Consider the following 26,099-nt stretch of genomic DNA (forward strand, 5'->3'; position numbering starts at 1 on the left):
ATGGGACACACGATCAAAGGCCTTACTAAAATCAACAAATAAAAGCGCACAGGAAATATTGGTGACAGCGACAATCGACACGACATCACGATACCCCGCCAGAGACGTCAATGGAGCGCCCTGGAAAGCAGCTTTGACAAGGAGGTATCACAGGTGTAAGCAAGAGGGATAGACGTGCATTAACAGCCCTAGCGGCCGTCTTATAGTCAAAATTTAAAAGGGTTAAAGGACGAAAGTCACTAGCTGTCTTCAAACCAGCAGATTTTGGTATCAGGACAACCGTACCTCTCTTGAAATTGGCTGGAATTGTGCCACCATTCAAGATTTCATTCACAATATCCGTAAAAACAGGCCCTATAATAGGCCAAAACTAACAAAAAACTCCTTAGGTAGGCCATCAGGACCAGGAGATTTGTGAGATGCTGAACAAGCAATGAAAGCTGAAATTTCGTCTGCAGTAAAAGGAGCTAAAAATTTCGCATTATGGTCCTCTGTTAAAACTGGTGGGATAGCAGTTAAAATCTCGTCAACATCAATCGGATCAGAATCAGCCGCAGTATATAACGTCTCATAGTAGCAGGTAAGTTCATGGGTTATTTGATTCTGTAAGGTAAGCCGGCGCCCATCAGCTGCCATCAGGCCGTCAATCAATACACGTCGACGGTTCTTGTGGTGACGAAACAGATGGTACATAGAAGTCATTTCATGTGCTAACGTGGACGGTGGTTTAGATTTAATCTTCAATCCTTCCATCTGAAGCCGCTTAATACTAAGAAGCTTGGCCTTAATTTTCCGAATCTCAGAAAGGTGGGCACATGTCATTGTAGAATTATCTTAAAGTTCGCGAAGCACCGAATAGTAATACTCAAAAGTCAGTTTCAGATCTCGCGCTCTATTATAACTGTAGGACATTAAAGTGCGACGTAGTTTTGGCTTCACACAGTGGATCCACCAATGAAGCTTAGACGGATAGTATCGCAGAGAACGTAAACAAATGTCCCACGCCGTCTGTATTAGAGGTTCGATGTCAGGGTCATCGAGCAAGGAGACATTTAATTTCCACAGCGGCCTATAAAGTTTAAGAGGTTGACGCTCCAAATTAATTATAACAGCAAGGGCACAATGATCCGTAAAACTGGCTGGAATAACATCTCATCTAAAACAGAAACACTAAGGGGATCAGAAATATACAATCGGTCAAGTCGACTACTTGAGGTGGCAGTAAAAAATGTAAATTTAACTAAAGTGGGGTGTTTAACCTCCCACGCATCGCGTAGTCGTAATTGACGTACAAGAGAATGTAGCTCGAAACAATAATTAAAATGAGGGGATTGGTCTTTAGCTTGTAACACACAATTAAAATCGCCCCCCAATATCAAGGTCGCAGGATTTTTTCGTAGAAGGTAAATCAGATCCTCTTTATAAAAACGAGACCTTTCCTGCCGCTTGCTAGAACCAGAGGGGGCGTAAATGTTAACCAAGGTCGTGTCAAATAACAGACAACCAATGCCCCGTCCCGAGTCTAAAAGCTCAATTTCGGTAACGGGGATACCGTCACGAATTAGGAAAGCAGTACCTGCAGAAAACTCAGGTGCAAAATTTATAATAGTACGAAAACCAGGAACAAACAGGTGTGCAACGGAGACTTCCTGCAGGAAAACAATATCAGCTGCAGAGTCATAAATAAACTGCTGCAGAGACGCTAACTTCAGAGCAGATTGAATGCCATTTATATTTAAGGTAATAAACGTGTACGCCTGCAACATCAACCAAAAAATGAGAAATGAACCCAAATTACACCACACTAGAAGCAACTACATCCATATCATCAACATCAGACATTTCAGAGGGTGATTGTCCAGAATCAACGGAATCAGAGTCGTCTTTCGCATGCTTATGTTTCTTCCGCACCGCGTGGAGATTGGAGGGCACTTTCACCCGACGACGTATCTGATGCACACCAGATTCAAGAGCAGGCGGAGTGGGGGGTCGAGATCAGGCACGTCAACCAAAGCGTCCGAAGGATTAGCAGGGCGAGAGGAGTCAGAAGGAGGAGCCATCAAGGGAAAACTGCATCAGGAACATCGGCACCGGTTTCAGAATGTGTAGGTATTGGAAGTGTAGGAGGTGGTAAGATAGGTTTGGAGTCTGCTAATGCGGAGCGCGCAGTTCTAGGAGCGGTTTTCCGACAAATAGCCGACTCCACCGAAGTGTCGTCAACATGTTGTGATGCCTGTGGCAACAACACCTCGACCGAATGTTGTGGCTCTTGCGCCGACGGCCTGGCAGCAAGTTCGACGTCATCAGGCAAAGCAGGAGGCACAGCGGGAACAGAATCCGAAACAGGCATGGGAGATTCTGGAATTCTCTCATCAGATTCGCAAACCGGCTGCGAAACAGCAGCTTCGTCATCAGTGCTACCGGTATCACTAGCACGACGGCGTTTGTTGTTGGTAACAGACGGAATCGGTATAGGAGCAGCCGATACGTCTGGGCGAGTGGGTAGCGGAGGAAAACCTGCATCAGGGGAGGGTGACACCTGTTGTGAAGAAGCTACTGCAGGAGGCAGATAGGAAACAGTGGAGGAAGCTTCTTGCACAAGATCGGCAACCGTTAATTTGCGGCGCTGTGCTAGGCCATTTTTAAGCACAAATACCCGCTTAGGGCAATTAGCTCGAACATGACCATGTTCATTACATAGGAAACATGTACCAAGCTGTCCCTCATATGTAAGATGTACACGATAACCGCATACAACCTGATGGGACGGTATATTAGACTTAATATGCATTTCAACTGATCTGACACCATTATAACATTGCAGCTTATGTTGTGCAGACCAACGTTCATTTCGAATTGACCGAACAGTACCATAACCAAGCAAAGCTTCCTTAAGATAGCTGTTGTCAACTTCAGGGGGTAAATTATAAACCCGAACTGTGGTATACGTAATTTCAGCATTTGAGACAGTAACACTGCTAACAGAACCATCCCTATGACGGAACGACACTTGCTCACCATGTTTAAGTAATATCTTATCCAGCAAAACCCGGTTCAACAATTTCACAAAAAAGCAGTGTAATTCTGTATCAAAATACGCCGTATGTACCTGGTCCGATGTAATGCCAATCGTGTCCACAATCCATTCGTGAATTTCCAACGATGTCGGTTGGACATTCCTGGTAGCCTTGTTAAACTGAAAACTGAGAGTACACTTCCGCGGAAACAACCGGGAAGCCATAACACTTAATTAATGCTGCAAAAGCCGCAATACAACGCAAGACACAAAACAAACACTCAGGCAAAGAAACAACGAAAAACAGAAGACAAAGAAACCTCACACACAGAAGGTAAATATTCACAACCCGAGGGTAACGGCGGATCGAATACACAGCACGTCCGATCGCTGTCGCGTCTCAAACGGTACCTATCCATTAGGCCACACGGTCACTGACGACCAGGTGCAACTGGTATATGACTCATCTCGAAACGCCCACACCCCTAATGATTTGTGTTTTCGTTCTACACAGCCGCTGCCCCTTGCTATTTCCCACCCATTCCTTGCATTCAACCTCTTACGTGACCGACCAAATATAGACTGGGAAACAAGACCACACACTTTGTGCATACGGAATCGAAGGCAGGGCGTCCCACGCCGCATTTGCCACGATGGCCATTTGCTACTTCTGCAGAAGCGACGACGACGACGACGACGACGACGACGACGACGACGACGACGACGACGACCGCGAGAGGCTCTGACATATGTGAGAAATACATCTATAAAATGTAATTCAGACTGCCTCGTCCCACCTTATGCTGTACCGCTTTGGCAAAGGCTTTATCTGCGCCATTCGCCTTATCACATATGAGAGTAATTCTTAATAAAAGGCATGTCGCTAATTGTTCGTCATCACAGATACTGTTTGCTATACGGCCACGACGCGCAACTGATTTCCAAAATTCCAGTTCTTCCGTTGAGGATGGAAATCACGACCCTTGGTTTAGTAGTCCAGCGCTCTGCCACTGAGCTAAATGGGCGCGGCCTTGCGGTACTTTTGCGTACTTCGTCCTTACGGTCGTCTGGATCATCAGACTTCAGCTGACAACACTTCATATTACCGACTAATATTTGCAGCTATGGCGACCCATTACTGCTTGGCTACACATCTGACACGTAACCGATGTCCTCTCCAGACAACAACACTTGCATTTCAGAACATGTCTTTCACACATGTCTACAAAATCACATTCACCTTCAAATACAGTTTCCTTTCGACTGACAGAGACGTATGCAAAGTTTAAAGTTGCTATTTCCATTACATCACGTTAATCAGAAAAACGGTAATTTACATCTGCAGCGGAACAAAATTCCGTTCCGCCCAGCGTGTGGCTCGAACCCACGACCCTTACATTAAGATTCTCATGCTCTACCGACTGAGCTAGCCGGGCTGCTTCGGTGAATACTTGCCGTGCAGCACGTCACACAGTACTCGTTTGGGTTGGGTGGTCCCATACAGAATCTCTCCATGCTGCCTAATGTTTTCCTAACGTCACACTCGTCACGTACTTCACTTTTATTTCATAATCATTTCTGAGAGGTAAAGGAATTGCATGACAACCTGCAGAGCTAGTGGCGTCAAAATTAACACTCACACTTGATGTGACTCAAAAGGCGAACGAGTTACTTTCCGACGTTGTTTTAGATGTGCAAGTGCCAGTGGAAACTCGTGGTGACGGCACTCTGCCGACCATTTCGCTAGTTAACACCGGTCTTGTGGTGTGTGTTTCAAGCTCAAGAGCATCTCCAAGCAGAAAATGGTCAACAGCAACATTCAGACGGTTTCGTACTGCTCAAATGCTACATTAAAACGGTATGTTTCTTTTTCAGAACTGATAAAACACGAGCGTGACAGTATTCGAACCTGTAATCTTCAGATCCGCAGTCCGACGCCTTATCCATTAGGCCACACAGTCACTGACGACCAAGTGTAACTAGTATATGACTCATCTCGAAACGCTCACACCCCTGATAATTTGTGTTTTCGTTCTACACAGCCGCTGCCCTTGCTCTTTCCCACCCATTCGTTACATTCAACCTCTTACGTGACCGACCAAATATAGACTGGGAAACAAGACCACACACTTTGTGCATACGGAATCGAAGGCAGGGCGTGCCTCGCCGCATTTGCCACGATGGCCATTTGCTACTTCTGCAGAAGCGGCGGCGGCGGCGACGACGACGACGACAGCGAGAGGCTCTGACATATGTGAGAAATACATCTATAAAATGTAATCCAGACTGCCTCGTCCCACCTTATGCTGTACCGCATTGGCAAAGTCTTTATCTGCGCCATTCGCCTTAATCACATCTGAGAGTAATTCTTAATATGAGGCATATCGCTAATTGTTCGTCATCACAGATACTGTTTGCTATACGGCCACGACGCGCAACTAATTTCCAAAATTCGACTTCTTCCTTTGAAGATGGAACTCACGACCCTTGGTTTAGTAGTCCAGTGCTCTACCACTGAGCTAAAGAGGCGCGGCCTAGCGGTACTTTTGCGTACTTCGTTCTTACGGTCGTCTGGATCATCAGACTTCAGTTGACAACACTTCATATTACCGACTAATATTTGCAGCTATGGCGACCCATTACTGCTTGGCTACACATCTGACACGTAACCGATGTCCTCTCCAAACAACAACACTTGCATTTCAGAACATGTCTTTCACACATGTCTACAAAATCACATTCACCTTCAAATACAGTTTCCTTGCGAATGACAGAGACGTAGGCAGAGTTTAAAGTTGCTATTTCCATTACATCACGTTAATCAGAAAAACGGTAATTTACATCTGCAGCGGAACAAAATACCGTTCCGCCCAGCGTGGGGCTTAAACCCACGACCCTTACATTAAGAGTCTCATGCTCTACCGACTGAGCTAGCCGGGCTGCTTCGGTGAATACTTGCCGGGCAGCACGTCACACAGTACTCGTTTGGGTTGGGTGGTCCCATACAGAATCTCTCCATGCTGCCTAATGTTTTCCTAACGTCACACTCGTCACGTACTTCACTTTTATTTCATAATCATTTCTGAGAGGTAAAGGAATTGCATGACAACCTGCAGAGCTAGTGGCGTCAAAATTAACACTAATACTTGATGTGACTCAAAAGGCGAACGAGTTACTTTCCGACGTTGTTTTAGATGTGCAAGTGCCAGTGGAAACTCGCGGTGACGGCACTCTGCCGACCATTTCGCTAGTTAACACCGGTCTTGTGGTGTGTGTTTCAAGCTCAAGAGCATCTCCAAGCAGAAAATGGTCAACAGCAACATTCAGACGGTTTCGTACTGCTCAAATGCTACATTAAAACGGTATGTTTCTTTTTCAGAACTGATAAAACACGAGCGTGACAGCATTCGAACCTGTAATCTTCAGATCCGCAGTCCGACGCCTTATCCATTAGGCCACACAGTCACTGACGACTAAGTGTAACTAGTATATGACTCATCTCGAAACGCTCACACCCCTGATAATTTGTGTTTTCGTTCTACACAGCCGCTGCCCTTGCTCTTTCCCACCCATTCGTTACATTCAACCTCTTACGTGACCGCCCAAATATAGACTGGGAAACAAGACCACACACTTTGTGCATACGGAATCGAAGGCAGGGCGTGCCTCGCCGCATTTGCCACGATGGCCATTTGCTACTTCTGCAGAAGCGGCGGCGGCGGCGGCGATGACGACGACGACGACGACGACGACGACGACGACGACGACGACCGCGAGAGGCTCTGACATATGTGAGAAATACATCTATAAAATGTAATTCAGACTGCCTCGTCCCACCTTATGCTGTACCGCTTTGGCAAAGGCTTTATCTGCGCCATTTGCCTTAATCACATCTGAGAGTAATTCTTAATAAAAGGCATGTAGCTAACTGTTCGTCATCACAGATACTGTTTGCCATACGGCCACGACGCGCAACTGATTTCCAAAATTGGACTTCTTCCTTTGAGGATGAAACTCACGACCCTTGGTTTACTAGTCCAGTGCTCTACCACTGAGCTACAGGGGCGCGGCCTAGCGGTGCTTTTGCGAACTTCGTCCTTACGGTCGTCTGGATCATCAGACTTCAGCTGACAACACTTCATATTACCGACTAATATTTGCAGCTATGGCGACCCATTACTGCTTGGCTACACATCTGACACGTAACCGATGTCCTCTCCAAACAACAACACTTGCATTTCAGAACATGTCTTTCACACATGTCTACAAAATCACCTTCACCTTCAACTACAGTTTCCTTGCAACTGACAGAGACGTAGGCAAAGTTTAAAGTTGCTATTTCCATTACATCACGTTAATCAGAAAAACGGTAATTTACATCTGCAGCGGAACAAAATTCCGTTCCGCCCAGCGTGCGGCTCGAACCCACGACCCTGAGATTAAGAGTCTCATGCTCTACCAACTGAGTTAGCTGGGCTGCTTGGGTGATTACTTGCCGGGCAGCACGTCAGACAGTACTCGTTTGGATTGGGTGGTCCCATACAGAATCCTCCATGCTGCCTAATGTTTTCCTAACGTCACACTCGTCACGTACTTCACTTTTATTTCATAATCATTTCTGAGAGGTAAAGGAATTGCATGACAACCTGCAGAGCTAGTGGCGTCAAAATTAACACTCATACTTGATTTGACTCAAAAGGCGAACGAGTTAGTTTCCGACGTTGTTTTAGATGTGCAAGTGCCAGTGGAAACTCGCGGTGACGGCACTCTTCCGACCATTTCGCTAGTTAACACCGGTCTTGTAGTGTGTGTTTCAAGCTCAAGAGCATCTCCAAGCAGAAAATGGTCAACAGCAACGTTCAGACGGTTTCGTACTGCTCAAATGCTACATTAAAACGGTATGTTTCTTTTTTCGGAACTGATAAAACACGAGCGTGACAGCATTCGAACCTGTAATCTTCAGATCCGAAGTCCAACGCCTTATCCATTATGCCACACAGTCACTGACGACCAAGTGCAACTAGTATATGACTCATCTCGAAACGCTCACACCCCTGATAATTTGTGTTTTCGTTCTACACAGCCGCTGCCCTTGCTCTTTCCCACCCATTCGTTACATTCAACCTCTTACGTGACCGACCAAATATAGACTGGGAAACAAGACCACACACTTTGTGCATACGGAATCGAAGGCAGGGCGTGACTCGCCGCATTTGCCACGATGGCCATTTGCTACTTCTGCAGAAGCGGCGGCGGCGGCGACGACGACGACGACGACAGCGAGAGGCTCTGACATATGTGAGAAATACATCTATAAAATGTAATTCAGACTGCCTCGTCCCGCCTTATGCTGTACCGCTTTGGCAAAGGCTTTATCTGCGCCATTCGCCTTAATCACATCTGAGAGTAATTCTTAATAAAAGGCATGTCGCTAATTGTTCGTCATCACAGATACTGTTTGCTATACGGCCACGACGCGCAACTGATTTCCAAAATGCCAGTTCTTCCGTTGAGGATGGAAATCACGACCCTTGGTTTACTAGTCCAGCGCTCTGCCACTGAGCTAAATGGGCGCGGCCTTGCGGTACTTTTGCGTACTTCGTCGTTACGGTCGTCTGGATCATCAGACTTCAGCTGACAACACTTCATATTACCGACTAATATTTGCAGCTATGGCGACCCATTACTGCTTGGCTACACATCTGACACGTAACCGATGTCCTCTCCAAACAACAACACTTGCATTTCAAGTCATGTCTTTCACACATGTCTACAAAATCACATTCACCTTCAAATACAGTTTCCTTGCGACTGACAGAGACGTAGGCAAAGTTTAAAGTTGCTATTTCCATTACATCACGTTAATCAGAAAAACAGTAATTTACATCTGCAGCGGAACAAAATTCCGTTCCGCCCAGCGTGGGGCTCGAACCCACGACCATTACATGAAGAGTCTCATGCTCTACCGACTGAGCTAGCCGGGCTGCTTCGGTGAATACTTGCCGGGCAGCACGTCACACAGTACTCGTTTGGGTTGGGTGGTCCCATACAGAATCTCTCCATGCTGCCTAACGTTTTCCTAACGTCACACTCGTCACGTACTTCACTTTTATTTCATAATCATTTCTGAGAGGTAAAGGAATTGCATGACAACCTGCAGAGCTAGTGGCGTCAAAATTAACACTCATACTTGATGTGACTCAAAAGGCGAACGAGTTACTTTCCGACGTTGTTTTAGATGTGCAAGTGCCAGTGGAAACTCGCGGTGACGGCACTCTGCCGACCATTTCGCTAGTTAACACCGGTCTTGTAGTGTGTGTTTCAAGCTCAAGAGCATCTCCAAGCAGAAAATGGTCAACAGCAACATTCAGACGGTTTCGTACTGCTCAAATGCTACATTAAAACGGTATGTTTCTTTTTCAGAACTGATAAAACACGAGCGTGACAGCATTCGAACCTGTAATCTTCAGATCCGCAGTCCGCCGCCTTATCCATTAGGCCACACAGTCACTGACGACCAAGTGTAACTAGTATATGACTCATCTCTAAACGCTCACACCCCTGATAATTTGTGTTTTCGTTCTACACAGCCGCTGCCCTTGCTCTTTCCCACCCATTCGTTACATTCAACCTCTTACGTGACCGACCAAATATAGACTGAGAAACAAGACCACACACTTTGTGCATACGGAATCGAAGGCAGGGCGTGCCTCGCCGCATTTGCCACGATGGCCATTTGCTACTTCTGCAGAAGCGGCGGCGGCGACGACGACGACGACAGCGAGAGGCTCTGACATATGTGAGAAATACATCTATAAAATGTAATCCAGACTGCCTCGTCCCACCTTATACTGTACCGCATTGGCAAAGGCTTTATCTGCGCCATTCGCCTTAATCACATCTGAGAGTAATTCTTAATATGAGGCATATCGCTAATTGTTCGTCATCACAGATACTGTTTGCTATACGGCCACGACGCGCAACTGATTTCCAAAATTCGACTTCTTCCTTTGAGGATGGAACTCACGACCCTTGGTTTACTAGTCCAGTGCTCTACCACTGAGCTAAAGAGGCGCGGCCTAGCGGTACTTTTGAGGACTTCGTCCTTACGGTCGTCTGGATCATCAGACTTCAGCTGACAACACTTCATATTACCGACTAATATTTGCAGCTATGGCGACCCATTACTGCTTGGCTACACATCTGACACGTAACCGATGTCGTCTCCAAACAACAACACTTGCATTTCAGAACATGTCTTTCACACATGTCTACAAAATCACCTTCACCTTCAAATACAGTTTCCTTGTGACTGACAGAGACGTAGGCAAAGTTTAAAGTTGCTATTTCCATTACATCACGTTAATCAGAAAAACGGTAATTTACATCTGCAGCGGAAGAAAATTCCGTTCCTCCCAGCGTGGGGGTCGAACCCACGACGCTGAGATTAAGGGTCTCATGCTCTACCGACTGAGCTAGCCGGGCTGTTCGGAGAATACTTGCCGGGCAGCACGTCACACAGTACTCGTTTGGGTTGGGTGGTCCCATACAGAATCACTCCATGCTGCCTAATGTTTTCCTAACGTCACACTCGTCACGTACTTCACTTTTATTTCATAATCATTTCTGAGTGGTAAAGGAATTGCATGACAACCTGCAGAGCTAGTGGCGTCAAAATTAACACTCATACTTGATGTGACTGAAAAGGCGAACGAGTTACTTTCTGACGTTGTTTTAGATGTGCAAGTGCCAGTGGAAACTCGCGGTGACGGCACTCTGCGGACAATTTCGCTAGTGAACACCGGTCTTGTAGTGTGTGTTTCAAGCTCAAGAGCATCTCCAAGCAGAAAATGGTCAACAGCAACATTCAGACGGTTTCGTACTGCTCAAATGCTACATTAAAACGGTATGTTTCTTTTTCAGAACTGATAAAACACGAGCGTGACAGCATTCGAACCTGTAATCTTCAGATCCGAAGTCCGACGCCTTATCCATTAGACCACACAGTCACTGACGACCAAGTGCTACTTGTATATGACTCATCTCGTAACGCTCACACCCCTGATAATTTGTGTTTTCGTTCTACACAGCCGCTGCCCTTGCTCTTTCCCACCCATTCGTTACATTCAACCTCTTACGTGACCGACGAAATATAGACGGGGAAACAAGACCACACACTTTGTGCATACGGAATCGAAGGCAGGGCGTGGCTCGCCGCATTTGCCACGATGGCCATTTGCTACTTCTGCAGAAGCGGCGGCGGCGACGACGACGACGACGACGACCGCGAGAGGCTCTGACATATGTGAGAAATACATCTATAAAATGTAATTCAGACTGCCTCGTCCCACCTTATGCTGTACCGCTTTGGCAAAGGCTTTATCTGCGCCATTCGCCTTAATCACATCTGAGAGTAATTCTTAATAAAAGGCATGTCGCTAATTGTTCGTCGTCACAGATACTGTTTGCTATACGGCCACGACGCGAAACTGATTTCCAAAATTCGACTTCTTCCTTTGAGGATGGAACTCACGACCCTTGGTTTACTAGTCCAGCGCTCTACTACTCAGCTAAAGCGGCGCGGCCTTGCGTTGCTTTTGCGTACTTCGTCCTTACGGTCGTCTGGATCATAAGACTTCAGCTGACAACACTTCATATTACCGACTAATATTTGCAGCTATGGCGACCCATTACTGCTTGGCTACACATCTGACACGTAACCGATGTCCTCTCCAAACAACAACACTTGCATTTCAGAACATGTCTTTCACACATGTCTACAAAATCACCTTCACCTTCAAATACAGTTTCCTTGCGACTGACAGAGACGTAGGCAAAGTTTAAAGTTGCTATTTCCATTACATCACGTTAATCAGAAAAACGGTAATTTACATCTGCAGCGGAACAAAATTCCGTTCCGCCCAGCGTGGGGCTCGAACCCACGACAATTACATTAAGAGTCTCATGCTCTACCGACTGAGCTAGCCGGGCTGCTTCGCTGAATACTTGCCGGGCAGCACGTCACACAGTACTCGTTTGGGTTGGGTGGTCCCATACAGAATCTCTCCATGCTGCCTAATGTTTTCCTAACGTCACACTCGTCACGTACTTCACTTTTATTTCATAATCATTTCTGAGAGGTAAAGGAATTGCATGACAACCTGCAGAGCTAGTGGCGTCAAAATTAACACTCATACTTGATGTGACTCAAAAGGCGAACGAGTTACTTTCCGACGTTGTTTTAGATGTGCAAGTGCCAGTGGAAACTCGCGGTGACGGCACTCTGCCGACCATATCGCTAGTTAACACCGGTCTTGTAGTGTGTGTTTCAAGCTCAAGAGCATCTCCAAGCAGAAAATGGTCAACAGCAACATTCAGACGGTTTCGTACTGCTCAAATGCTACATTAAAACGGTATGTTTCTTTTTCAGAACTGATAAAACACGAGCGCGACAGCATTCGAACCTGTAATCTTCAGATCCGCAGTCCGACGCATTATCCATTAGGCCACACAGTCACTGACGACCAAGTGTAACTAGTATATGACTCATCTCGAAACGCTCACACCCCTGATAATTTGTGTTTTCGTTCTACACTGCCTCTGCCCTTGCTCTTTCCCACCCATTCGTTACATTCAACCTCTTACGTGACCGACCAAATATAGACTGGGAAACAAGACCACACACTTTGTGCATACGGAATCGAAGGCAGGGCGTGCCTCGCCGCATTTGCCACGATGGCCATTTGCTACTTCTGCAGAAGCGGCGGCGGCGACGACCGCGAGAGGCTCTGACATATGTGAGAAATACATCTATAAAATGTAATTCAGACTGCCTCGTTCCACCTTATGCTGTACCGCTTTGGCAAAGGCTTTATCTGCGCCATTCGCCTTAATCACATCTGAGAGTAATTCTTAATATGAGGCATGTCGCTAATTGTTCGTCATCACAGATGCTGTTTGCTATACGGCCACGACGCGCAACTGATTGCCAAAATTCGACTTCTTCCTTTGAGGATGGAACTCACGTCCCTTGGTTTAATAGTCCAGTGCTCTACCACTGAGCTAAAGAGGCGCGGCCTAGCGGTACTTTTAAGGACTTCGTACTTACGGTCGTCTGGATCGTCAGACTTCAGCTGACAACACTTCATATTACCGACTAATATTTGCAGCTATGGCGACCCATTACTGCTTGGCTACACATCTGACACGTAACCGATGTCCTCTCCAAACAACAACACTTGCATTTCAAAACATGTCTTTCACACATGTCTACAAAATCACCTTCACCTTCAAATACAGTTTCCTTGCGACTGCCAGAGACGTAGGCAAAGTTTAAAGTTGCTATTTCCATTACATCACGTTAATAACAAAAACGGTAATTTACATCTGCAACGGAACATAATTCCGTTCCGACCAGCGTGGGGCTCGAACCCATGACCCTAAGATTAAGAGGCTCATGCCCTACCGACTGAGCTAGCCGGGCTGCTTGGGTGAACACTTGCCGGGCAGCACGTCACACAGTACTCGTTTGGGTTGGGTGGTGCCGTACAGAATCTCTCCATGCTGCCTAATGTTTTCCTAACGTCACACTCTTCACGTACTTCACTTTTATTTCATAATCATTTCTGAGAGGTAAAGGAATTGCATGACAACCTGCAGAGCTAGTGGCGTCAAAATTAACACTCATACTTGATGTGACTCAAAAGGCGGACGAGTTACTTTCCGACGTTGTTTTAGATGTGCAAGTGCCAGTGGAAACTCGCGGTGACGGCACTCTGCCGACCATTTCGCTGGTTAACACCGGTCTTGTAGTGTGTGTTTCAAGCTCAAGAGCATCTTCAAGCAGAAAATGGTCAACAGCAACATTCAGACAGTTTCGTACTGCTCAAATGCTACATTAAAACGGTATGTTTCTTTATCAGAACTGATAAAACACGAGTGTGACAGCATTGGAACCTGTAATCTTCAGATCCGAAGTCCGACGCCTTATTCATTAGGCCACACAGTCTCTGACGACCAAGTGCAGCTTGTATATGACTCATCTCGAAACGCTCACACCCCTGATAATTTGTGTTTTCGTTCTACACAGCCGCCGCCCTTGCTCTTTCCCACCCATTCGTTACATTCAACCTCTTACGTGACCGACCAAATATAGACTGGGAAACAGGACCACACACTTTGTGCATACGGAAACGAAGGCAGGGCGTGCCTCGCCGCATTTGCCACGATGGCCATTTGCTACTCCTGCAGAAACGGCGGCGGCGGCGGCGACGACGACGACGACGACGACGACGACGACGACGACGACGACGACCGCGAGAGGCTCAGACACATGTGAGAAATACATCTATAACATGTAATTCAGACTGCCTCGTCCCACCTTATGCTGTACCGCTTTGGCAAAGGCTTTAACTGCGCCATTCGCCTTAATCACATCTGAGAGTAATTCTTAATAAAAGGCATGTCGCTAATTGTTCGTCATCACAGGTACTGTTAGCTATACGGCCACGACGCGCAACTGATTTCCAAAATTCGACTTCTTCCTTTGAGGATGGAACTCACGACCCTCGGTTTACTAGTCCAGTGCTCTACCACTGAGCTAAATGGGCGCGGCCTAGCGGTACTTTTGCGTACTACGTCCTTACGGTCGTCTGGATCATCAGACTTCAGCTGACAACACTTCATATTACCGACTAATATTTGCAGCTATGGCGACCCATTACTGCTTGGCTACACATCTGACACGTAACCGATGTCCTCTCCAAACAACAACACTTGCATTTCAGAACATGTGTTTCACACATGTCTACAAAATCACCTTCACCTTCAAATACAGTTTCCTTGCGACTGACAGAGACATAGGCAAAGTTTAAAGTTGCTATTTCCATTACATCACGTTAATCAGAAAAAACGGTAATTTACATCTGCAGCGGATCAAAATTCCGTTCCGCCCAGCGTGGGGCTCGCACCCACGACCTTGACATTAAGAGTCTCATCCTCTACCGACTGAGCTAGTTGGGCTGCTTTGGTGAATACTTGCCGGGCAGCACGTCACACAGTACTCGTTTGGGTTGGGTGGTCCCATACAGAATCTCTCCATGCTGCCTAATGTTTTCCTAACGTCACACTCGTCACGTACTTCACTTTTATTTCATAATCATTTCTGAGAGGTAAAGGAATTGCATGACAACCTGCAGAGCTAGTGGCGTCAAAATTAACACTCATACTTGATGTGACTCAAAAGGCGAACGAGTTACTTTCCGACGTTGTTTTAGATGTGCAAGTGCCAGTGGAAACTCGCGGTGACGGCACTCTGCCGACCATTTCGCTAGTTAACACCGGTCTTGTAGTGTGTGTTTCAAGCTCAAGAGCATCTCCAAGCAGAAAATGGTCAACAGCAACATTCAGACGGTTTCGTACTGCTCAAATGCTACATTAAAACGGTATGTTTCTTTTTCAGAACTGATAAGACACGAGTGTGACAGCATTCGAAACTGTAATCTTCAGATCCGAAGTCCGACGCCTTATCCATTAGGCCACACAGTCACTGACGACCAAGTGCAACTTGTATATGAATCATCTCGAAACGCTCACACCCCTGATAATTTGTGTTTTCGTTCTACACAGCCGCAGCCCTTGCTCTTTCCCACCCATTCGTTACATTCTACCTCTTACGTGACCGACCAAATATAGACTGGGAAACAAGACCACACACTTTGTGCATACGGAATCGAAGGCAGGGCGTGCCTCGCCGCATTTGCCACGATGGCCATTTGCTACTTCGGCAGAAGCGGCGGCGGCGACGACGACGACGACGACGACGACGACGACGACCGCGAGAAGCTCTGACATATGTGAGAAATACTTCTTTAAAATGTAATTCAGACTGCCTCGTCCCACCTTATGCTGTACCGCTTTGGCAAAGGCTTTATCTGCGCCATTCGCCTTAATCACATCTGAGAGTAATTCTTAATAAAAGGCATGTCGCTAATTGTTCGTCATCACAGATACTGTTTGCTATACGGCCACGACGTGCAACTGATTTCCAAAATTCGACTTCTTCCTTTGAGGATGGAACTCACGACCCTTGGTTTACTAGTCCAGTGCTCTACCACTGAGCTAAAGGGGCGCGGCCTAGCGGTACTTTTGCGTACTTCGTCCTTACGGTCGTCTGGATCATCAGACTTCAGCTGACAACACTTCATCTTACCGACTAATATTTGCAGCTATGGCGACCCATTACTGCTTGGCTACACATCTGACACGTAACCGATGTCCTCTCCAAACAACAACACATGCATTTCAGAACATGTCCTTCACACATGTCTACAAAATCACCTTCACCTTCAAATACAGTTTCCTTGCGACTGACAGAGACGTAGGCAAATTTTAAAGTTGCTATTTCCATTACATGACGTTAATAACAAAAACGGTAATTTACATCTGCAGCGGAACAAAATTCCGTTCCGCCCAGCGTGGGGCTCGAACCCACAACCCTGAGATTAAGAGTCTCATGCTCTACCGACTGAGCTAGCCGGGCTGCTTCAGTGAATACTTGCCAGGCAGCACGTCACACAGTACTCGTTTGGGTATGGTGGTCCCATACAGAATCTCTCCATGCTGCCTAATGTTTTCCTAACGTCACACTCGTCACGTACTTCACTTTTATTTCATAATCATTTCTGAGAGGTAAAGGAATTGCATGACAACCTGCAGAGCTAGTGGCGTCAAAATTAACACTCATACTTGATGTGACTCAAAAGGCGAACGAGTTACTTTCCGACGTTGTTTTAGATGTGCAAGTGCCAGTGGAAACTCGCGGTGACGGCACTCTGCCGACCATTTCGCTAGTTAACACCGGTCTTGTAGTGTGTGTTTCAAGCTCAAGAGCATCTCCAAGCAGAAAATGGTCAACAGCAACATTCAGACGGTTTCGTACTGCTCAAATGCTACATTAAAACGGTATGTTTCTTTTTCAGAACTGATAAAACACGAGCGTGACAGCATTCGAACCTGTAATTTTCAGATCCGAAGTCCGACGCCTTATCCATTAGGCCACACAGTCACTGACGACCAAGTGCAACTTGTATATGACTCATCTCGAAACGCTCACAACCCTGATAATTTGTGTTTTCGTTCTACACAGCCGCTGCCCTTGCTCTTTCCCACCCATACGTTACATTCAACCTCTTACGTGACCGGCCAAATATAGACTGGGAAACAAGACCACACACTTTGTGCATACGGAATCGAAGGCAGGGCGTGCCTCGCAGCATTTGCAACGATGGCCATTTGCTACTTCTGCAGAAGCGGCGGCGGCGACGACGACGACGACCACGAGAGGCTATGACATATGTGAGAAATACATCTATAAAATGTAAAGCAGACTGCCTCGTCCCACCTTATGCTGTACCGCTTTGGCAAAGGCTTTATCTGCGCCATTCGCCTTAATCACATCTGAGAGTAATTCTTAATAAAAGGCATGTCGCTAATTGTTCGTCATCACAGATACTGTTTGCTATACGGCCACGACGTGCAACTGATTTCCAAAATTCGACTTCTTCCTTTGAGGATGGAACTCACGACCCTTGGTTTACTAGTCCAGTGCTCTACCACTGAGCTCAAGGGGCGCGGACTAGCGATACTTTTGCGTACTTCGTCCTTACGGTCGTCTGGCTCATCAGACTTCAGCTGACAACACTTCATATTACCGACTAATATTTGCAGCTATGGCGACCCATTACTGCTTGGCTACACATCTGACACGTAACCGATGTCCTCTCCAAACAACAACACTTGCATTTCAGAACATGACTTTCACACATGTCTACGAAATCACCTTCACCTTCAAATACAGTTTCCTTGCGACTGACAGAGACGTAGGCAAAGTTTAAAGTTGCTATTTCCATTACATCACGTTAATCAGAAAAACGGTAATTTACATCTGAAGCGGAACAAAATTCCGTTCCGACCAGCGTGGGGCTCGAACCCACGCCCCTGAGATTAAGAGTCTCATGCTCTACCGACTGAGCTAGCCAGGCAGGTTCGGTGAATACTTGCCGGGCAGCACGTCACACAGTACTCGTTTGGGTTGGGTGGTCCCATACAGAATCTCTCCATGCTGCCTAATGTTTTCCTAACGTCACACTCGTCACGTACTTCACTTTTATTTCATAATCATTTCTGAGAGGTAAAGGAATTGCATGACAACCTGCAGAGCTAGTGGCGTCAAAATTAACACTCATACTTGATGTGACTCAAAAGGCGAACGAGTTACTTTCCGACGTTGTTTTAGATGTGCAAGTGCCAGTGGAAACGCGCGGTGACGGCACTCTGCCGACCATTTCGCTAGTTAACACCGGTCTTGTAGTGTGTGTTTCAAGCTGAAGAGCATCTCCAAGCAGAAAATGGTCAACAGCAACATTAAGACGGTTTCGTACTGCTCAAATGCTACATTAAAACGGTATGTTTCTTTTTCAGAACTGATAAAACACGAGCGTGACAGCATTCGAACCTGTAATCTTCAGATCCGAAGTCTGACGCCTTATCCATTATGCCACACAGTCACTGACGACCAAGTGCAACTTGTATATGACTCATCTCGAAACGCTCACACCCCTGATAATTTGTGTTTTCGTTCTACACAGCCGCTGCCCTTGCTCTTTCCCACCCATTCGTTACATTCAACCTCTTACGTGACCGACCAAATATAGACTGGGAATCAAGACCACACACTTTGTGCATACGGAATCGAAGGCAGGGCGTGCCTCGCCGCATTTGCCACGATGGCCATTTGCTACTTCTGCAGAAGCGGCGTCGGCGACGACGACGACGACGACCACGAGAGGCTCTGACATATGTGAGAAATACATCTATAAAATGTAAAGCAGACTGCCTCGTCCCAGATTATGCTGTATCGCTTTGGCAAAGGCTTTATCTGCGCCATTCGCCTTAATCACATCTGAGAGTAATTCGTAATATAAGGCATGTCGCTAATTGTTCGTCATCACAGATACTGTTTGCTATACGGCCACGACGTGCAACTGATTTCCAAAATTGGACTTCTTCCTATGAGGATGGAACTCACGAGCCTTGGTTTACTAGTACAGTGTTCTACCACTGAGCTCAAGGGGCGCGGCCTAGCGGTACTTTTGCGTACTTTGTCCTTACGGTCGTCTGGCTCATCAGACTTCAGCTGACAACACTTCATATTACCAACTAATATTTGCAGCTATGGCGACCCATTACTGCTTGGCTACACATCTGACACGTAACCGATGTCCTCTCCAAACAACAACACTTGCATTTCAGAACATGTCTTTCACACATGTCTACAAAATCACCTTCACCTTCAAATACAGTTTCCTTGCGACTGACAGAGACGTAGGCAAAGTTTAAAGTTGCTATTTCCATTACATCACGTTAATCAGAAAAACGGTAATTTACATCTGCAGCGGAACAAAATTCCGTTCCGCCCAGAGTGGGGCTCCAACCCACGACCCTGAGATTAAGAGTCTCATGCTCTGCCGACTGAGCTAGCCGGGCTGCTTCGGTGAATACTTGCCGGCCAGCACGTCACACAGTACTCGTTTTTGTTGGGTGGTCCCATACAGAATCTCTCCATGCTGCCTAATGTTTTCCTAACGTCACACTCGTCACGTACTTCACTTTTATTTCATAATCATTTCTGAGAGGTAAAGGAATTGCATGACAACCTGCAGTGCTAGTGGCGTCAAAATTAACACTCATACATGATGTGACTCAAAAGGCGAACGAGTTACTTTCCGACGTTGTTTTAGATGTGCAAGTGCCAGTGGAAACACGCGGTGACGGGACTCTGCCGACCATTTCGCTAGTTAACACCGGTCTTGTAGTGTGTGTTTCAAGCTCAAGAGCATCTCCAAGCAGAAAATGGTCAACAGCAACATTCAGACGGTTTCGTACAGCTCAAATGCTACATTAAAACGGTATGATTCTTTTTCTGAACTGATAAAACACGAGCGTGACAGCATTCGAACCTGTAATCTTCAGGTCCGAAGTCCGACGCCTTATCCATTAGGCCACACAGTCACTGACGACCAAGTGCAACTTGTATATGACTCATCTCGAAACGCTCACACCCCTGATAATTTGTGTTTTCGTTCTACACAGCCGCTGCCCTTGCTCTTTCCCACCCATTCGTTACATTCAACCTCTTACGTGACCGGCCAAATATAGACTGGGAAACAAGACCACACACTTTGTGCATACGGAATCGAAGGCAGGGCGTGCCTCGCCGCATTTGCCACGATGGCCATTTGCTACATCTGCAGAAGCGGCGGCGGCGGCGACGACGACGACGACGACGACGACGACGATGACGACGACGACGACGACGACGACGACGACTACGAGAGGCTCTGACATATGTGAGAAATACATCTATAAAATGTAATTCAGACTGCCTCGTCCCACCTTATGCTGTACCGCTTTGGCAAAGGCTTTATCTGCGCCATTCGTCTTAATCACATCTGAGAGTAATTCTTAATAAAAGGCATGTCGCTAATTGTTCGTCATCACAGATACTGTTTGCTATACTGCCACGACGCGCAACTGATTTCCAAAATTCGACCTTTTCCTTTGAGGATGGAACTCAAGACCCTTGGTTTACTAGTCCAGTGCTCTACCACTGAGCTGAAGGGGCGCGGCCTAGCGGTACTTTTGCGTACTTCGTCCTTACGGTCGTCTGGATCATCAGACTTCAGCTGACAACACTTCATATTACCGACTAATATTTGCAGCTATGGCGACCCATTACTGCTTGGCCACACATCTGACACATAACCGATGTGCTCTCCAAACAACAACACTTGCATTTCAGAACATGTCTTTCACACATGTCTACAAAATCACCTTCACCTTCAAATACAGTTTCCTTGCGACTGACAGAGACGTAGGCAAAGTTTAAAGTTGCTATTTCCATTACATCACGTTAATCAGAAAAACGATAATTTACATCTGCAGCGGAACAAAATTCCGGTCCGCCCAGCGTGGGGCTCGAACCCACGACCCTGAGATTAAGAGTCTCATGCTCTACAGACTGAGCTACCCCGCTGCTTCGGTTATTACTTGCCGGGTAGCACGTCACACAGTACTCGTTTGGGTTGGGTCGTCCCATACAGAATCTCTCCATGCTGCCTAATGTTTTCCCAACGTCACACTCGTCACGTACTTCACTTTTATTTCATAATCATTTCTGAGAGGTAAAGGAATTGCATGACAACCTGCAGAGCTAGTGGCGTCAAAATTAACACTCATACTTGATGTGACTCAAAAGGCGAACGAGTTACTTTCCGACGTTGTTTTAGATGTGCAAGTGCCAGTGGAAACTCGCGGTGACGGCACTCTGCCGACCATTTCGCTAGTTAACACCGGTCTTGTAGTGTGTGTTTCAAGCTGAAGAGCATCTCCAAGCAGAAAATGGTCAACAGCAACATTCAGACGGTTTCGTACTGCTCAAATGCTACATTAAAACGGTATGTATCTTTTTCAGAACTGATAAAACACGAGCGTGACAGCATTCGAACCTGTAATCTTCAGATCCGAAGTCCGACGCCTTATCCATTAGGCCACACAGTCACTGACGACCAAGTGCAACTTGTATATGACTCATCTCAAAACGCTCACACCCCTGATAATTTGTGTTTTCGTTCTACACAGCCGCTGCCCTTGCTCTTTCCCACCCATTCGTTACATTCAACCTCTTACGTGACCGACCAAATATAGACTGGGAAACAAGACCACACACTTTGTGCATACGGAATCGAAGGCAGGGCGTGCCTCGCCGCATTTGCCACGATGGCCATTTGCTACTTCTGCAGAAGCGGTGGCGGCGACGACGACGACGACCGCGAGAGGCTCTGACATATGTGAGAAATACATCTATAAAATGTAATTCAGACTGCCTCGTCCCACCTTATGCTGTACCGCTTTGGCAAAGGCTTTATCTGCGCCATTCGCCTTAATCACATCTGGGAGTAATTCTTAATAAAAGGCATGTCGCTAATTGCTCGTCATCACAGATACTGTTTGCTATACGGCCACGACGCGCAACTGATTTCCAAAATTCGACCTTTTCCTTTGAGGATGGAACTCACGACCCTTGGTTTACTAGTCCAGTGCTCTTTCACTGAGCTCAAGGGGCGCGGCCTAGCGGTACTTTTGCGTACTTCGTCCTTACGGTCGTCTGGATCATCAGACTTCAGCTGACAACACTTCATATTACCGACTAATATTTGCAGCTATATCGACCCATTACTGCTTGGCTACACATCTGACACGTAACCGATGTCCTCTCCAAACAACAACACTTGCATTTCAGAACATGTCTTTCACACATGTCTACAAAATCACCTTCACCTTCAAATACAGTTTCCTTGCGACTGACAGAGACGTAGGCAAAGTTTAAAGTTGCTATTTCCATTACATCACGTTAATCAGAAAAACGGTAATTTACATCTGCAGCGGAACAAAATTCCGTTCCACCCAGCGTGGGGCACGAACCCACGACCCTGAGATTAAGAGTCTCATGCTCTACCGACGGAGCTAGCTGGGCTGCTTCGGTGAATACTTGCCGGGCAGCACGTCACATAGTACTCGTTTGGGTTGGGTGGTCCCATACAGAATCTCTCCATGCTGCCTAATGTTTTCCTAACGTCACACTCGTCACGTACTTCACTTTTATTTCATAATCATTTCTGGGAGGTAAAGGAATTGCATGACAACCTGCAGAGCTAGTGGCGTCAAAATTAACACTCATACTTGATGTGACTCAAAAGGCGAACGAGTTACTTTCCGACGTTGTTTTAGATGTGCAAGTGCCAGTGGAAACTCGCGGTGACGGGACTCTGCCGACCATTTCGCTAGTTAACACCGGTCTTGTAGTGTGTGTTTCAAGCTCAAGAGCATCTCCAAGCAGAAAATGGTCAACAGCAACATTCAGACGGTTTCGTACTGCTCAAATGCTACATTAAAACGGTACGTTTCTTTTTCAGAACTGATAAAACACGAGCGTGACAGCATTCGAACCTGTAATCTTCAGATCCGAAGCCCGACGCCTTATCCATTAGGCCACACAGTCACTGACGACTAAGTGCAACTTGTATATGACTCATCTCGAAACGCTCACACCCCTGATAATTTGTGTTTTCGTTCTACACAGCCGCTGCCCTTGCTCTTTCCCACCCATTCGTTACTTTCAACCTCTTACGTGATGACCAAATATAGACTGGGAAACAAGACCACACACTTTGTGCATACGGAATCGAAGGCAGGGCGTGCCTCGCCGCATTTGCCACGATGGCCATTTGCCACTTCTGCAGAAGCGGCGGCGGCGACGGCGACGACGACGACGACGACGACGACGACGACGACGACGACGACGACGACCGCGAGAGGCTCTGACATATGTGAGAAACACATCTATAAAATGTAATTCAGACTGCCTCGTCCCACCTTATGCTGTACCGCTTTGGCAAAGGCTTTATGTGCGCCATTCGCCTTAATCACATCTGAGAGTAATTCTTAATAAAAGGCATGTCGCTAATTGCTCGTCATCACAGATACTGTTTGCTATACGGCCACGACGCGCAACTGATTTCCAAAATACGACCTTTTCCTTTGAGGATGGAACTCACGACCCTTGGTTTACTAGTCCAGTGCTCTTTCACTGAGCTCAAGGGGCGCGGCCTAGCGGTACTTTTGCGTACTTCGTCCTTACGGTCGTCTGGATCATCAGACTTCAGCTGACAACACTTCATATTACCGACTAATATTTGCAGCTATGGCGACCCATTACTGCTTGGCTACACATCTGACACGTAACCGATGTCCTCTCCAAACAACAACACTTGCATTTCAGAACATGTCTTTCACACATGTCTACAAAATCACCTTCACCTTCAAATACAGTTTCCTTGCGACTGACAGAGATGTAGGCAAAGTTTAAAGTTGCTATTTCCATTACAACACGTTAATCAGAAAAACGGTAATTTACATCTGCAGCGGAACAAAATTCCGTTCCGCCCAGCGTGGGGCTCGAACCCACGACCCTGAGATTAAGAGTCTCATGCTCTACCGACTGAGCTAGCCGGGCTGCTTCGGTGAATACTTGCCGGCCAGCACGTCACACAGTACTCGTTTGGGTTGGGTGGTCCCATACAGACTCTCTCCATGCTGCCTAATGTTTTCCTAACGTCACACTCGTCACGTACTTCACTTTTATTTCATAATCATTTCTGAGAGGTAAAGGAATTGCATGACAACCTGCAGAGCTAGTGGCGTCAAAATTAACACTCATACTTGATGTGACTCAAAAGGCGAACGAGTTACTTTCCGACGTTGTTTTAGATGTGCAAGTGCCAGTGGAAACTCGCGGTGACGGCACTCTGCCGACCATTTCGCTAGTTAACACCGGTCTTGTAGTGTGTGTTTCAAGCTCAAGAGCATCTCCAAGCAGAAAATGGTCAACAGCAACATTCAGACGGTTTCGTACTGCTCAAATGCTACATTAAAACGGTATGTTTCTTTTTCAGAACTGATAAAACACGAGCGTGACAGCATTCGAACCTGTAATCTTCAGATCCGAAGTCCGACGCCTTATCCATTAGGCCACACAGTCACTGACGACCGAGTGCAACTTGTATATGACTCATCTCGAAACGCCCACACCCCTGATAATTTGTGTTTTCGTTCTACACAGCCGCTGCCCTTGCTCTTTCCCACCCATTCGTTACATTCAACCTCTTACGTGACCGACCAAATATAGACTGGGAAACAAGACCACACACATTGTGCATACGGAATCGAAGGCAGGGCGTGCCTCGCCGCATTTGCCATGATGGCCATTTGCTACTTCTGCAGAAGCGGTGGCGGCGACGACGACGACGACCGCGTGAGGCTCTGACATATGTGAGAAATACATCTATAAGATGTAATTCAGACTGCCTCGTCCCACCTTATGCTGTACCGCTTTGGCAAAGGCTTCATCTGCGCCATTCGCCTTAATCACATCTGAGAGTAATTCTTAATAAATGGCATGTCGCTAATTGTTCGTCATCACAGATACTGTTTGCTATACGGCCACGAAGCGCAACTGATTTCCAAAATTCGACTTCTTCCTTTGAGGATGGAACTCACTACCCTTGGTTTATTAGTCCAGTGCTCTACCACTGAGCTAAAGAGGCGCGAAATAGCGGTACTTCTGCGTACTTCGTCCTTACGGTCGTCTGGATCATCAGACTTCAGCTGACAACACTTCATATTACCGACTAATATTTGCAGCTATGGCGACCCATTACTGCTTGGCTACACATCTGACACGTAACCGATGTCCTCTCCAAACAACAACACTTGCATTTCAGAACATGTGTTTCACACATGTCTACAAAATCACCTTCACCTTCAAATACAGTTTCCTTGCGACTGACAGAGACGTAGGCAAAGTTTAAAGTTGCTATGTCCATTACATCACGTTAATCAGAAAAACGGTAATTTACATCTGCAGCGGAACAAAATTCCGTTCCGCCCAACGTGGGGCTCGAACCCACGACCCTGAGATTAAGACTCTCATGCTCTACTGACTGAGCTAGCCGGGCTGCTTCGGTGAATGCTTGCCAGGCAGCACGTCACACAGTACTCGTTTGGGTTGGGTGGTCCCATACAGAATCTCTCCATGCTGCCTAATGTTTTCCTAATGTCACACTCGTCACGTACTTCACTTTTATTTCATAATCATTTCTGAGAGGTAAAGGAATTGCATGACAACCTTCAGAGCTAGTGGCGTCAAAATTAACACTCATACTTGATGTGACTCAAAAGGCGAACGAGTTACTTTCCGACGTTGTTTTAGATGTGCAAGTGCCAGTGGAAACTCGCGGTGACGGGACTCTGCCGACCATTTCATTAGTTAACACCGGTCTTGTAGTATGTGTTTCAAGCTCAAGAGCATCTCCAAGCAGAAAATGGTCAACAGCAACATTCAGACGGTTTCGTACTGCTCAAATGCTACATTAAAACGGTACGTTTCTTTTTCAGAACTGATAAA

At 46.5% G+C, this 26,099-nt stretch overlaps 12 non-coding genes across 12 annotated transcripts; all 12 read right to left on the minus strand.

The window, feature by feature from the left end:
* Nucleotides 1-5,883: 5,883 nt before the first annotated feature.
* On the minus strand, nucleotides 5,884-5,956 carry Trnak-cuu (transfer RNA lysine (anticodon CUU)). The gene has a single exon. It is a non-coding gene; the product is annotated as a tRNA-Lys (tRNA).
* Nucleotides 5,957-7,420: 1,464 nt separating this feature from the next.
* Trnak-cuu (transfer RNA lysine (anticodon CUU)) lies at nucleotides 7,421-7,493 on the minus strand. The gene has a single exon. It is a non-coding gene; the product is annotated as a tRNA-Lys (tRNA).
* Nucleotides 7,494-8,927: 1,434 nt separating this feature from the next.
* Trnak-cuu (transfer RNA lysine (anticodon CUU)) lies at nucleotides 8,928-9,000 on the minus strand. Its single transcript has one exon. It is a non-coding gene; the product is annotated as a tRNA-Lys (tRNA).
* Nucleotides 9,001-10,428: 1,428 nt separating this feature from the next.
* Nucleotides 10,429-10,501, minus strand: Trnak-cuu (transfer RNA lysine (anticodon CUU)). The gene has a single exon. It is a non-coding gene; the product is annotated as a tRNA-Lys (tRNA).
* Nucleotides 10,502-11,934: 1,433 nt separating this feature from the next.
* Trnak-cuu (transfer RNA lysine (anticodon CUU)) lies at nucleotides 11,935-12,007 on the minus strand. Its single transcript has one exon. It is a non-coding gene; the product is annotated as a tRNA-Lys (tRNA).
* Nucleotides 12,008-16,483: 4,476 nt separating this feature from the next.
* Nucleotides 16,484-16,556, minus strand: Trnak-cuu (transfer RNA lysine (anticodon CUU)). The gene has a single exon. It is a non-coding gene; the product is annotated as a tRNA-Lys (tRNA).
* Nucleotides 16,557-17,984: 1,428 nt separating this feature from the next.
* On the minus strand, nucleotides 17,985-18,057 carry Trnak-cuu (transfer RNA lysine (anticodon CUU)). The gene has a single exon. It is a non-coding gene; the product is annotated as a tRNA-Lys (tRNA).
* Nucleotides 18,058-19,488: 1,431 nt separating this feature from the next.
* Trnak-cuu (transfer RNA lysine (anticodon CUU)) lies at nucleotides 19,489-19,561 on the minus strand. Its single transcript has one exon. It is a non-coding gene; the product is annotated as a tRNA-Lys (tRNA).
* Nucleotides 19,562-21,037: 1,476 nt separating this feature from the next.
* On the minus strand, nucleotides 21,038-21,112 carry Trnak-cuu (transfer RNA lysine (anticodon CUU)). The gene has a single exon. It is a non-coding gene; the product is annotated as a tRNA-Lys (tRNA).
* A 1,425-nt stretch (nucleotides 21,113-22,537) lies between these two features.
* On the minus strand, nucleotides 22,538-22,610 carry Trnak-cuu (transfer RNA lysine (anticodon CUU)). The gene has a single exon. It is a non-coding gene; the product is annotated as a tRNA-Lys (tRNA).
* A 1,466-nt stretch (nucleotides 22,611-24,076) lies between these two features.
* On the minus strand, nucleotides 24,077-24,149 carry Trnak-cuu (transfer RNA lysine (anticodon CUU)). Its single transcript has one exon. It is a non-coding gene; the product is annotated as a tRNA-Lys (tRNA).
* Nucleotides 24,150-25,577: 1,428 nt separating this feature from the next.
* On the minus strand, nucleotides 25,578-25,650 carry Trnak-cuu (transfer RNA lysine (anticodon CUU)). The gene has a single exon. It is a non-coding gene; the product is annotated as a tRNA-Lys (tRNA).
* Between the last annotated feature and the right edge of the window lie 449 nt (nucleotides 25,651-26,099).

This window comes from Schistocerca gregaria, chromosome 8 (genome assembly GCF_023897955.1).
Source record: "Schistocerca gregaria isolate iqSchGreg1 chromosome 8, iqSchGreg1.2, whole genome shotgun sequence".
Classification (NCBI taxonomy): domain Eukaryota; kingdom Metazoa; phylum Arthropoda; class Insecta; order Orthoptera; family Acrididae; genus Schistocerca; species Schistocerca gregaria.